This window comes from Nycticebus coucang, chromosome 23, assembly GCF_027406575.1.
Source record: "Nycticebus coucang isolate mNycCou1 chromosome 23, mNycCou1.pri, whole genome shotgun sequence".
NCBI classification, from domain to species: domain Eukaryota; kingdom Metazoa; phylum Chordata; class Mammalia; order Primates; family Lorisidae; genus Nycticebus; species Nycticebus coucang.
In genome coordinates this window covers 34,016,654-34,031,563 of record NC_069802.1, presented here as the reverse complement: position 1 = coordinate 34,031,563, position 14,910 = coordinate 34,016,654, and the positions used below count along the sequence as shown (strand labels likewise).

At 39.8% G+C, this 14,910-nt stretch overlaps 1 pseudogene; it reads right to left on the bottom strand.

Moving 5' to 3' along the window:
* Positions 1-1,502: 1,502 nt before the first annotated feature.
* Positions 1,503-2,871, bottom strand: LOC128576012 (lipoamide acyltransferase component of branched-chain alpha-keto acid dehydrogenase complex, mitochondrial-like; annotated as a pseudogene).
* Between the last annotated feature and the right edge of the window lie 12,039 nt (positions 2,872-14,910).

Here is a 14,910-nt window from a genome sequence, read left to right as displayed (position 1 = left end):
CTTCAGCATAAAAGATATCAGGAAAAGAAAATCTTTTTTTCCTACATATTCTTTATCCGTCGGGTCAGTCTCCTTCCCTGTCACAGCACAATGATCTAATCAAGTTCAATTGTATCACAGATAACACATTTTATTGCAGCCTTCCCGAGTATGCTCTGTCTGTCCTTCTGAGTACAATTTATATAATATTCCTCTCTCTGAACTCAGATTGGAGGCCAGACTCAGGCATGGGACAGGAACTTAATAATTTTCTGTAAAACAAGAAGTTAAGGCCATTATGAGCAGTTTAGACTGAAAATTTCTACAAGGCATACTAAAATACAATTCAAGTTCTTCAAATTATACATAAAAAAATTAGTTTCAGAAAAGTGGTTTATCTGATATCAAACATTTAGTAAGTTATAATGGTTTGTGTCCAAAACTGGTGTCTGCTTTACTGGTTTATTTTCCAAAAGACCGCTGCTTTTCTTTCAGATTGGAAATAGGATTACCTGGTTTTCACAGTTTCTCAGTGTATCCCCAGAGATCTGCATAAAAGCTGGATATTAAGAGTAATGTCCTGGGGGCCAATGATTTGGACATTGTGTTATGCTGTTATAAAACTATAATTAAAAAATTTTAAGACCAGGTTATAGTTTCCCCTTTTAAAACATGTTAATTTGCACCAATAAAACACTTGATATTCTCTATACAGCGCAAGAATATGTACCTGGATATCTTTTTTTTCCTTTTTGTCTGTTTTTGAGACAGAATCTCACTTTGTTGCCCTCTGTAGAGTGTTGTAGCGTCAAAGCTCACAGCAACCTCAAACTCTTTGGGCTTAAGTGATTCTCTTGCCTCAGCCTCCCAAGTAGCTGAGACTACAGGCACCTGCCACAAGGCCTGGCTACATTTTTTGTTGTTGTTGCAGTTGTCATTGTTGTTTAGCTGGCCAGAGCTGGATTTGAACCTGCCAGCCTTGGCATATGTGGCCGGCGACCTACCCATTGAGCTATGGGCGCCGCCCTATACCTGGATATCTTTTTTAAAAGTAAATATAATTGCACTTATTTTATACAACAATTAGCATCATTGTAGGGAAATGGAAAATATTTTTTGTATATAAATTCCTTTTCCCAATTAAGTAGAATTGAAACATTTTATTGAGTCAGCTAAGAAAATAATAGGCAAATACTGTATATTTATGGCTGCCTGTCCTTTTGTAACACTAATTTTGTTATTGTTGCCATTTTTTAATCCATTGACACAACGACCATAGCACCGTACTATTAAGAAGTCACACTCTGACCTATAAAATGTGACAGCTCCAGGAGAACCATTACACCATTATTCATTGTCAGTAAAAAGTCTAATAGACCCGTGATAAATATCGTGCCTTAGAACCTTAATCATAGAAAACAAATCATTTATATTACAAATAAGAAAGATAAACATGAGCTGGCACAGGGAGGCTTTACAAACTCTTTGGACATTCAGAAAGTTCAAGAATGTCTTATCAGTCTTCATTTCAGACTTAGTAGCATCAGAACTGGATTTTCTAAGTAGGATTTCCACAAATTAGAGCAGCGTGACATTGCAGCACCATCGATAACTCTGTGATCAGCGGACCAGCTCACATTCATTATCTATGCCTTATACACCTCTCCTTTCTGGTTAAATTGGGGAACGGCCTTAATTGATCCAAAGGCTCCAATGGCTACTTCAGGTGGCAATATCAGTGGTTTGGCATAGGTACCACCAATCCATCCAATGTTGGGTAGAGTAAATGTCCCCCTTGTAAGATCAGCAGTGCTGAGCTGACCTGCAGAGCCCAGTTTCTGGAGGCGATCCAATTCAGTGGTGATCTCGAATATAGAGCAGACCTGAACGTTTTTCACATTAGGGACAATCAAACCCTGCTCAGTATCCATTGCTATCTCAATGTTATGAGAAGCCTTTAAGAAGAAGGGCAAAAAGGTGACTAACTCCATGAGCTAAAGCAATGTTTCTTAATTCTTCTTGTAGCTTAACCAGCACGGTAAGGTCAACCTCATCACAATATCCAAAGTGAGGTATCTTCAGGGCTGCAGACATTGTCTTGACCAGTGCTTTTTGAAAGCCTTTAATGGGTTCAGTTTTGTCTTTGCCTATGAATACCGGAGATTTGGATACTGGTATGGGAATAGTCATGTCTTTTGGTTTTGGTGGAGGTGGCACAATTTCAGCTTTTGGTGAAGGAGGTAATAGAGCTCCTGTCTGCTTTTCCAAATAGCTGAGAACATCTTCTTTAAGAATTCTGCCGTCTTTTCCTGTGCCAACAACTTCACTCAGTTTAATGTTGTTTTCCATTGTAAGGTGGTGAACTGCAGGAGTTGCCAGTGTTTTCTGGCCCTTGATCTCTTGGTGCGTGTGTTCTTCATGGGACACAATAGGAGTTTCCACAACATCTTCTTCTGAATCTTTCAAAGCTTCTGTTTCTATGTCTACTAATGGCTTCCCCACATAGGCGATATCATCTAGATTATAATAGAGCTTTTTAATGACTCCATCATAACGACTAGTGATGGTCACGGAAGCTTCATCACTTTGTACTTCGTAGATGCTATCAAACTGAGACACTGTATTTCCTTCTTTTACATACCATTCATTACTAGTTACTTCTCTAATCCCTTCTCCAATGTCCGAGAGTTTGAACTAAACAACTTGTCCATGTAAAGCAGCAGTTGTTTTCAATAGGTGATGTGGATGGCTATGCTTGAATGAAGGATAACCAAAGAAACACACATAATTTGCCTTCAAAACATGTGCATTACTATATATTTGAAAATATCGAACACAAATAAGCTGCCCAGCATTCTGGCTCCAGGTTCTCAACACACGCACTGGAGCCATCTTACCCTGGAAATGACAAGTGAGGTGTATAATTTTATATGTAAGCAGACACCACCTAAATCCAGTGACTAAAGTGAAGGTCATCACTCTTGTGACCAATCCAAACTATGTGGACCCTCTAGGAAGCATCACTCCAGCCATGCTCCAGATGAAACTGTTCCTGATCACTTTTCCTGATGAAAGTGCACCTGAGTCTGATCAAACCCACTCTGAAAAATGTTCTGCACAATAAATGGCTCATAATCTACCAAGGTGTCAAAGTCATAAAAGTCAACTACTAATGGAAAGTTCCAGACAAAAGTTGGAGTAAACGTACATTAAAAACAAATGCATCCCATGATTCTGGACTTGTTTTCCTAGAAAACACATCATTAGAATAACCGAAAAATCATGAATAGGCTCTGAACATTGGATGCCAATAAACTATGAATTTTTTTCTCGTTATTATAATTATTTTATAGAACAGCAGTTCTCAACCTATGAGTCGCAACCCCTTTTTGAAAATCTATTGCAGCATTAGGAAGGTTGAGAACCCCTGGTATAGAACAATATCCTTAGATATGAAAAGACAGTAAAGTATTTGGAGGTGCTAGATGTCACGTCTAACATCATGCTAGCAACAGGCCAGGGGGGAGTTTATTTGTACTGTAATTGAAACTTTTCTTTAGTTTGAGAATTAAAAAAAAAAAAAAAAAACCATGTCATGTGACCCAGAAAGTTTATGTCTAATTATCTTGGCTAAACCCAAGAAAAACAAATTCATATACCCATGAAAATATTTGTACAAAAGCATCCAAGGCATGCTATTCAGAATCGATAAAAATTGGAAACAGTCCAAATGCACAGAAAAATGGATAAACACAATACACAATATTCGTACAGTGGAATAAACTACTAATATACATAGCAACATGGGTGAATCTGGAAAATTTGTTCAGTGAAAGAAGATTGATACAAAAAATAAAATACTGTGATGCCATTTACGCAAAGTTCAAGAGCAAGTACAGCTAATGGATGATGGAAGTAACAATAATGATTCCCACATGGAAAAAGGAAGGCAGGAAATTTCTGGAGTACACTGTTAGTACAATGCTTTGCATGTTCACAAGCTGGTGGTTACATTCTTGTAAGCATTTGGCAAAAAGAATTAAGATGGATAATTATAGTTACACATGTGAATTATGCTTCAATACTGTGAATATTAATAAATTCTGCTATGGCAGAGAAATTCAATCTTCCTGATGTTCTCATTTCAGTATCTTATGCATAAAGAGGTCAAAAATTTCAGCTGCTCTCTTGCTTTGAGCTTCTCCTTCTGCATTTCAACAGTGGTCCTTTTACCCTACTCCTCATGAAGAGCAACTTGTTTGTAATGACCTGCAATTTGTAATGAGCAAATTCCTTCACCAACATAAAACTTGCAGGGAGTCTCTGGAACTGTATAAGTTTCAACGGGAGAGTATTTTGGTCTAATGTTTGCAACCCAGTATAATATGATGCCTTTGTCTAGGGAATATATTAGCAAAAATTAGTTTTTATTACAAAGTGCTTGGTCTTCAAAAATCCTCTATGACTCACTAAAATGGTAGCAACGTGTGGACTATTTTGCTGTTGTCACTGCATTTCCCAGAAACCACACACCTTCTATTGAATTCATCTGTACTTGTTGGGCATTTTTTTTCCCCAACTGAACAGCACTTTTGAGACTATGTTTTTCGGAGAGGTCATGAAAAGAAAATTGGAAATATCGCAAGTCTGCTGACGTGACATAGAAAGGTCCTTTCACTTTGCGTTTTCTTTCTACTGCTGAATGAAGGCAAAAAGGCTATTGAAAGGCAAAACTGCTTCCTTTGGGATTTCTCCCCTGAATGGAAACCATTTATCCCGTAATTTGAGGCAATATGTCTTAGAAATAAAGACTGAAGTCAAAGGTGGTTGTTTTGCTAGTTTGTGAGCAAAGTCCACTGGCTGCTTGGATACATGAAACGGGTGTCTTGAAAACTCTAAGTGTTCTAGCTCTATGTTCTCTTAATATACTGTCCTTTTTCAAAAGGAACATCTGAAGGAAAATTTTTCTCCATTTCCCTTCTTTTATCCAAATAGTAGCATTTACTCTGAAAATTTTCATTGTGTTGAATTTTTGGTCACTTGGACATTTTTGATGTGTGTTCTTTGTCACCCTCAAGGAGAAATGCATCACATTGCCATCGTTTTGGGGGGTTTAATGCTAGATTTTCAAAAAGGAGTTTTCAGAAGATGACAAGCAAATAATAAATGTACAAAAATCTAGTCAATCATGCTTACAATCACAACAAGGAATTCCTTAGTCCATGGGCATTGCCATTTTTAATGTTTTAATCCTGAATTGTTGAAGAAGTAAAGAAATAAGACATCCTAAACATTACTGGCAGGATTGTGAATTGGCTACATCAGAAGAGTAGATGCTTCCTGTGACTCTGAAAAAAGGCTCTTTTATAAATGAATCCTTTCCATATCACATGAGTTTCTTTTCCTTTTTTTTTTTTTTTTACCAAAACAGGATAGTATTGGTACCAAAATAGAGACATATGTAGACCAATGGGTCAGAACAGAGAACCCAGAAATAAAACCATGTACCTACAGCCAAGTGTTCTTCGACAAGGCAGATACTGGGGAATGTACACTGGGGCAAAGCAGGCCTATTCAATACATGGTGCTGGGAAACTGGGTAGCCACGTGCAGAAGAATGAAACAGGACACTGTCTCTCACCACTCACAAAAATTAATTCAAGATGGATAATAAACTTAAATCTGAGTCATGAAACTCAAGGTAAATGTAGGAAAAGCTCTTCCAGATATTGGCCTAGGCAAAGAATTTATGACTAAGATCCCAATGGCAATAATGACAACAGTAAAAAATTAATACATGGGACTTGAGTAAGCTAAAAAATTCTGCACAGCTAAGGAAACAATCAACAGAGTGGATAGACAATCTATGGAATGGAAGTTTCCTTTTTTATCTTAATATATAAAAGCCATAATCAGTTGCCCAAACATTTATTTCTTTAAAAAGCAATCAAATTATTAAGAGTTTCAAATAAGCATAGAGAACTAGTTCTAAGACAACATTCAAAGACTTGCAAGAGTCATGTCAACATTTATCCAGTTGGTGGTTACTGGGACTCAGACAGAAGCAGAGGCAAGATTCACCAGCAGAGGCATGAGGACCCTCGCTGTGCTGAGTGACTTGAGACTTCAAACACAGCCTGTGTGAAGAGAGAGATACTTTCTGGAATGGGCTGAGTGTGAGTCACTGCGGTTAGAACGACTGGCATTGGAGACCCATGTCTGCCCTCAAAAAAAGAAAACTAACAATGATACTGGTAATAACATTGATTTTTTACAGCAAGATATCCTGGTATATAGAAATAAGGTATGAATAGGTGATATTCATTTAACTATGAAGAATCTCATGAATAATAATATCAAATATACAACATAAGAAGACACTGTTCTAAGGACTTTGTGTAAATTAACACATTTAATTCCTTAATACTCTGTGATGTAGTTTCTTTTATTTTCTCTGTTCTAAAAACAAGGAAACCGTGATTCAGAAACATTAACTGTAACTTTCTGAAGGTCACACATCTCCACAGGGCCAAGGTTGGGATGTGGCCAAAGTCCCAGTACCTCGACCCATACACTGTGCAGCTTCACCTGCTGGGCTTACAACAATACCTTTATAGCCAGCAGAGCAAACAGCTTCTAACTAGTCATAACTAGCAAGTTCTAGCCCCTCACTGACATAACACTTGGTTTGTTGTATTTTGCAGAAAGTATAATCTGGAAATATTTTGTGTTATTTCTGCAGTGGAATATTTCATTGTCTTCTCTTTGTCTAATGGATATTTTATTCTTTCTCTAATCATCCTTCAGCTTTCTTACTCAAAGGTGGTTTTCCTTTTTAAGGTAAATTCCACATTTTTTAAATCTATTTTTCCCCCAAAATACATAAATTGCAAATGGCACCATCAAAGTCGAAGGCGTGGGGCTTTGAATCACTCTCAACACTCGACAGCTTTGCTCCCCCTCAGCTGCATTTTGCTGAGAGGATGACACCCAACACTTGACAAATCACTTCCACTTGACAATAGAGGAAAATGACGCTCCTGTGATTCCCTAAAACAACAGAATGATTGGAGGGAAGGAGGCAAAGTTCCAGCACAGGCCTTTTGGTTCTCAGGCTTTGTTTTATTGTGAGTCAACTCGCCGGCTCACAGGAACACGTGTTGTAGTTTATAGAAGGGGATTTGCAGAGAGTCCTTCAGGAACTCATCTCTCCAGGTCAGGAGACACGGCCGTGGAGACGCTGTCGGTAACTCAGGAAGCAAATAACTGGTTTACGGATCACTGATGTCTTTGCTTTTACGTCTCCCTCCCCATTTGGCAATGTTTCTGCTCATTAGTCATTTCCTCTAGAGGATGAGTAAGATTAGAAGGAAGATCAAACCAAAATCAGTCAATTACATCTACTTGTCAGTAACTGAAAGGAAAAGATGAGGGTCTGGCGGGCAAGCACTCACAGACAATTTGAGGGATTATCTGTGAATTTCAATTACCTTCCCACTTCCTCTCTCCATTAACATGAATTATTGAAAGTCCAAAGCTTGGAAAACTGCAGAACTTATCAAATGCTGGAGCCGGATGGCACCTTAAGGTTCATCCTGCACAACCTTCTCTTCTTACAGATGAGGAAACTTAGGACCCAATGCAAGTAGCTGATAGTTCATCTGGCAGCTCCCAGATGCCCAGCTCTTGTGCCTTGTAGTTACATGGAAAAAATAATCCCTTGTTAGTGACAATGCAATTTATTTATGATAATATCTTTAAAATAGGTAACGTTTCAAAAAGAATGCAGGGGTCCTCAAAGTTTTTAAACAGGGGGCCAATTCACTGTCCCTCAGACCGCTGGAGGGATGGACTACAGTTTAAGAAAAAACAATGAACAAATTCCTATGCACGCTGCACATATCTTACTTTGAAGTAAAAAAACAAAAACGGGAACAAATACAATCACACCGCCTCATGTGGCCTGCAGGCTGCAGTTTGTGGACCCCTGCAGTAGGGTATGATAAGAAAATCCCTAAGAAGTGGAAAGCTAGGGTCCAGTCATAGGTAAATCTACAGAGCTGTGTGATCACAGACAGGCATCCTAAGTTCCCTGGGCTCCAGTTTTCACCTACAAGAAAGAGAAAATTGCCCCTGTTTGATAATCTCTAAGGGTTTGAGAGAGGGTCAGAGGATATACAGTCATGATAACAGCTGAGAAACTATATATGCTAAATGTTCAAAATACTTTTTTAAAAATTAAATAATAGTTGTGTACATTAATGCAATTGTGGGATACAATGTGCTGGCTTTATATACAATTTGAAATATTTTTATCAAACTGGTTAACATAGCCTTCACGGCATTTTCTTAGTTATTGTGTTAAGACGTTAATATTCTACATTTAGTAAGTTTCCCATGTACCCTTAGTAAGATGCACCGTAGGTGTAGTCCCACCAATCACCCTCCCTCCACCCATCCTTCCCTCTCCCCTCCCCTCTCTATCCCTTTTCCCTTATTCTTGGGTTATAATTGAGTTATAGGTTTCATATGAAAGCCATAACTTGGTTTCATATTAGAGCTGAGTACATTGGATACTTTTTCTTCCATTCTTGAGATACTTTGCTAAGAAGAATATGTTCCAGCTCCGTCCATGTAAACATGTAAGAGGTAAAGTCTCCATCTTTCTTTAAGGCTGCATAATATTCCATGGTGTACATATACTACAAGTTATTGATCCATTCATGGGTCAGTTGGCACTTGGGGTTCTTCCCTGACTTAGCAATGAATTGGGCTGTAATAAACATTCTGGTACATATATCTTTGTTATAATGTGATTTTTGCTCTTCTGGATATATACCTAGTAGAGGAATTATAGGATTGAATGGCAGGTCTATTTTTAGATCTCTAAGTGTTCTCCAAACATTTTTCCAAAAGGAACACATTAATTTGCATTCCCACCAGCAGTGTAGAAGTGTTCCCTTTTCTCCACATCCACACCAACATCTCTGGTTTGGGGATTTTATGATGTGGGCTAATCTTACTGGACTCAGATGATGTTCATCATCCTTAATCATCAGAGAAATGCAAATCAACATACTTTTAATACTCATGATAGCTTCATGACTTGGGTAATGTTGAAGATTTGGAAATGAAGACCAGAGAGGTTAAATAATGTGTTCAAGATTGCACAGCTAATTCTATGGGAAATATTCTGTTAACTGTACAAGTATGTTAGAACATGTGTGTGTGAGAGAGAGAGGAGGGAGGAAAGAGAGAGGAATAAATGAGGAGAAGAGAGAATCGGGAGACAGATGTATAGACAGAAAAGGGAGAGAGAAGGAAAGAGTAGAGATAAAAAGAGAGAGAGAAGTGAGAGAGAAAGAAACAGATTGAGAGAGAGAGAGAGAGATGTGGGGTGGGAAGTAGAGAGAGAGAGAAAGAGAGAGAAAGATCTGCCTCTATCATTGCTAAGATGAGTTGCTATGAACCCAACACTCGCCTAGGATTCTGGCTGACTAGAAGTGGAGGAAGCAATTGACAAGCTGTTGAGGATACACCTTCCCAAAATAAATGTTTCAAGAGAGCTCAGAAAATCCCTACGTCTAGGCTAAGGCTTCATACTGTGTCCTGAGAAACAGCCAACTGGGGAAGAAGTTTTGAATGTGAGTTCTATCTAGGACACAGTTTAAGAAAGATTAACCAGCTGTCTGATTCTAAGATCCAGAGGCGTATGAGGGGTGCATGTAAATAAGATAATTCTTTGGAAAACCCCAAATAATATTAGGATCTTTCACATGATCCTCTTTCATCCTTCAGGCACAGTTCTGTGTAGGGCTTTGGAAAAGGAAGGGAAGGAAACTGGGATGGAGTTCTCTTTGTCTAAAGAGGTATTTGTCAAGAATATTTTCCTGGGAGATGACTCACATGCAACAGACTATCAGAACTGTGAACAACTTTAGAAAATAAACCTCTATCATTAAACATAATTATGAGATGGCACATTAGAATGACTCTTCTCCCCTTCACCCAGCCTTAAACCCAAACCCAGAAGCACTTTCTGGTAAGAGCTCAGGCATGTAACAGGATGGCAGCGTTGCTCCTGCCTCCGTCCTTGTACTCCTGTGCAGGTGGACGCTTGCTGGAAGAATACTCACGTGTTTGTGATGGGTACGTGTGTAGCGAGCTTCAAGTATCCTGCAGTGCAGAGGGTGGCAAACATCCACCTAAAATCACATGTATTACGCAGCCTATTTCTGTAAATACAATTTCATTAAAACACAACCATGACCATTTGTTTACCTATTGTCCAAGTTGCTGTCAAGCTACAATGACAGAGCTGGGTAGTTGGGACAGAGTTAGACCCACATAGCTCTCTGCAGAGTGTCCACCTCCTTCTGGGGGTGGTGGGGGCAGAGTACTGTTCACAGAATGGAGAAGAGGGATATTACCAGGCCCTCTATACAAGCAGCTCTCAAATCCAGCTGCAGAGTAGAATCTCCTGAGGAGGATTTTGTTTTTGTTTTGAGACAGAGTTTCCCTCTGCATTCTGGGTAGACTTCTGTGGCATCCTAGCTCACAGCAACCTCAAACCTGGGGGCTCAGGTGATCCTTTGTCTCAGCTTCACAAGCAGCTGGGACTAGAGATGCCCAAAACTTCCAGCTGGTTTTTCTATTTTTCATACAGATGGGGTCTCACTTTTGCTCAGGCTGGTCTCCAACTCCTGAGCTCAAGCGATCCTCTTTAAACACATTGATGCCCAGACATTATCCCCTTAATCCTGAGAAATTTTAACTCAATAGATAAAAAATCAGGCCTGGTGTTTCCTTAATGTTCTCAATACAAACTGAAGATGCCAATATGCAACTTGAGAAGAGAGAGTCTTTAGAGAAAGTGACATTTTGAGATCTGACAGAAGGACAGCATGTACCAGGCACCCAGAAAGGGGAAGAGGATCTTCTGAATATGCAAAGACCCAAAGCAGCTAGGGTGCACTGCCCAGTGGGGGACGGAATTAGTTCTATGGGAGGGGCTGGCAGGAAGGGGAAACAGGGATGTCAGGGATGTCAGGGAGGGCAGAGGACAGGCATGGGAATGAAGCAAGAGAAGTGAGGGCCGACCTCGGACCCCAGAAAAGACCTGTTACCATGCACCTGTGTCAGGATCTAAGTCACACACCTGGCTATGACTGTAACAGCAACGTGCGTCTGCCACCCCTCAGTGACATTCGTCCTCGACTCTCCTTTGCCCCTTGATACTGTTTGAGGTAGGACACCTAAACATGTTGGGTTTCACCTTTAAATATACAAGATGTTGACGTAATTAAATAAGGGAGCAAGTGCTAATGTCTCTGCAATGTATCGGTGGTGTATACATGTGAGCCATATAGTTACCACACACTTTGCTCGTCTACGTAACACAGCCAACAAAGATGGAAAAGCAGCCTTGCAGACTGAGTATGCATTTTATGGCAGACATTATATTAGAAGCTTTAAAAATATGTGCTGTTTTGTAATCCTAGCACTCTGGGAGGCCAAGGCAGGTGGATTGCTTGAGATCAAGAGTTTGAGACAAGTCTGAGCAAGAGTGAGATCCCATCTTCACTAGAAGTGGAAAAACTAGCTGGATGTCCTGGTGGGCACCTGTAGTCCCACCTACTCAGGAGGCTGAGGCAAGAGGATTGCTCGAGCCCAAGAGTTTGAAGTTGCTGTGAGCTGTGATGATGCCACGGCACTCTACCCAGGGTGACAGAGTAAGACTCAGTCTGAAAACAAAAATAATAAAAATAAAATAAAATATGTGCTCTTCTATTACTATAACCATCCTCTTTAGGATGTCAGATTCTTTTTGTTGGGTGGATAGGAGAACTGGTTTGTCAGTAGATGGTAGCTAACATTTATTTGGCACTTACTATCTGCTGGTCCGTATTATAAATATTGTAGATATAATACTGCATTTCACGTTTCCACTGGCTGTAAGACGTAAGTAAAGTTATCCTCACTTCACAGATAAGGAAGCTGAGGTATGGAGAGACAAAGTCTCTTGCAGAAGGTCCTATGAACAAGGAATGGTAAGATCTGCAGGCAGCGCTCTGGTTCTAAGCCTGTCCTCTTAGTCCTAAAATCATATAGCAAAGTCCTGACTTGGTTACAGGCATTTATTCTTTGAGCTCATATCTACTGTTCTCACTTGAAATTATTAACTCATGAGAATATGTCATGAGACATAGCATCATCTTTGGTTTATTGCATTGTTTTTAAAGGCTATGAATACATTATTTATTCAAATAAACTCTGTTGAGGAAAAATACTACCATTAGCACAGAGATGACTAATTCTCCACCATTAGTAGATATCACCCTGAAATTGGGTCTGTAATCTACGTTTTTATATTTATGCATCTATTTATTAAAATATATGTAACCCCATAAAGCTAGGAGGCTGTTGCATAATTCTGCTCCATAGCACACAGCAAGAGGAAGACAAACTTAGAAGTTCAATATTGAAAATAATTAAAACGTATATTAAATCACAACACTGTGGGCTTGTCTTCACAATCTCCTAAACGTTCCCAAACTCCCTTGATAGAAGCTGGGTAGCCGAAGCTGTCTTCTTTCTAATGATACCGCCTTGCTGGGATACATTCACCTTCTTCAGTCCCTGACAGCGCAAATTCAGTCTCCTGTCCTTGTAGTCTCTCACCCCCATCCTGATCAACACAGAAACAGCTTCTGGAGAATCAGCACAGCAGGGACAAATCAAGAGTGAGAGCAGGGAAAAGTTGTGAAAATGAAAGAAAATATTAAGCCTGTGTGTGTGCACATACACATCCGAAGACAGATACATGTAACACTTTTATATACATGCATTTTCTATACACCTAAATGCAAACAATAGACACAAAAAATTTAGAAGTAGTATCACTTGTAAGACCTAAAACATATACTTATTTGTCTCAAATATTTAAGGATTCTACAAAGCCATGGTTTTATGGATAGTCAACAGTACATTAAATAACCACAGTGAACTCCCAACTTGTTGAAACTGCATATAATTTTGCCCATTTCCTCCATCACTTCTAAGCTGCTCGTGGAGTGGAGAGCTCTGAGGATCATTTTGGTGTGTTTGCCTATAGGCGGAGCCTGAAAAGGGAAAAAAAAGCCTTTCCCCTGTTTGATGGAAGCCGCCTTCCTCGCCAGCAGCGCACGGGGCAGCCCGGGCTGTCTAATTGAGAAATCTTGTGTCAGCAAAGGATTACATGAAGGCAGTGGGACGTATTTTATTCTGCTTTTCACTTGCGGCTACTTCTCTCTCTTTTCCAAGAACAGATTTTCCTCTGGCTCTGAAAGACGCTAATGGAGTGTTATTAGTCCAGGAAGCAAATTGCACTGAAGAATCGTAATTACTTCACTGCCATGGTGACATCAAACCAGACCACTTAAGAATAATGGTGTTTTAGTTCCTACAGGGAGAGTCAGATTTGGGGGATAAATAGCAATGGAAGTCCCGTCACATGTAAGACAGAAAAGGAGGGAAAGCACTGGACCTCTCTGGTTGCTGAATTTATGTGCGAGTCACCTCCACCCTCTGCTGACGTCTCAGTTTGAAGACAGAAATTAAATATTTAAGTTCCGCTTCAGCTCTTTTCTCAGGCTACTCTTCCACCAGCTTTAGGAGGTAAAAGATTTCTCAGCCAAAAATCACTCCTCTGTAAATCTAACACAGCCGTCCTTGTACTTATAGTCATTTATTTTATCAGTCTTTTCCTGACGCCCACAGAGCTGGCTGGGCTTTGTACTGTTGTAAAGGACAGGCAGAGGGAAGGCTGTGGAAGTCTTCTTGGGTGTTTGAAATGTGATGATTTATATATATATAGCATTAGAGAAACCATATTTGGATATTTTAGGACTTTCTTAATTTGACCTACCAAACAGTTAAAAAGCAATGTGTGGCTTTCAGGGGATGACAGAAATTGTGCATTGGGGTGCGTTCAGGAATCTTTTACCCACGTGCATTCCAAGGTACGAGCAGAGTGCTCTCACCAGAGTCTCTGCTGGTATGCTGGGAGCAAGGTAAAGACTTCAGATTCATCACCCAGATCCTAGAGGAAAGGAGAGAAAAGGGAAGGGGAAGAGAGAGCAAGAAAATGTGAACAAATGGCTTCAGAGATAGTCAGACCTGAGTCTGTATTCAAGGCACCACTTCCTTCTCGGAGTATAACTTTGGGTTGTTGGCTGGGTATCAGCAGAGGTTACCACACTTGGAATCCTTGGCTGTTTTTTTATTCACTGTGTGTTTTTTTTGTCAAGTTATATAACATCTCTGATGAGCCAGTTTTCAATTTCTGAATTGATGTCAGGATTAAAGGACAGTGTTTAATGCAGCACCTGGTAGCTAGTGCGCAAGGCAGGGTCTGGCAGAGCCACCAGCTGTTGGTGCTGAATGAGCATCAGCAAGTCCTTCGGCACCTTCCACATCCACACCCAGGAAAGCACATGGGGTCAGAATTCAACCCTGCGCCCATGCAGCTCCAAAGTTCTTACCACCTACGTGAGTTCATTTCAAACCCACAATGTTCACGGTGACCATTGCGAGAATCTGCACCTTGTTGAGTTAATTTGTTTATCTATATATAGGGACAGTAAGAGGAAAATGCCTCTCTCCCTTAAAGAGTGCTTGATAAAGCTGTCCCATTTCATATTCTCCTCTTTTCAAAGCATTTATGTTGACCATTTCCTTTCTAATAATACATTTTATCTTAAAACAACAAAACTAATAAAAATATTTAAAACACAAGAAAATAAAAAGATACACAACAGACCCCTATGTTCTCAACTCCCAGATTTAACATTTTAACTTATTCAACATTATGAATGGTGGACAAGGTGGCTGCTGTCCTGGGGGCTGAGAGTATGCCCGGGAATCAGAGCCCTGCACTTGTGGGCCTTGTGT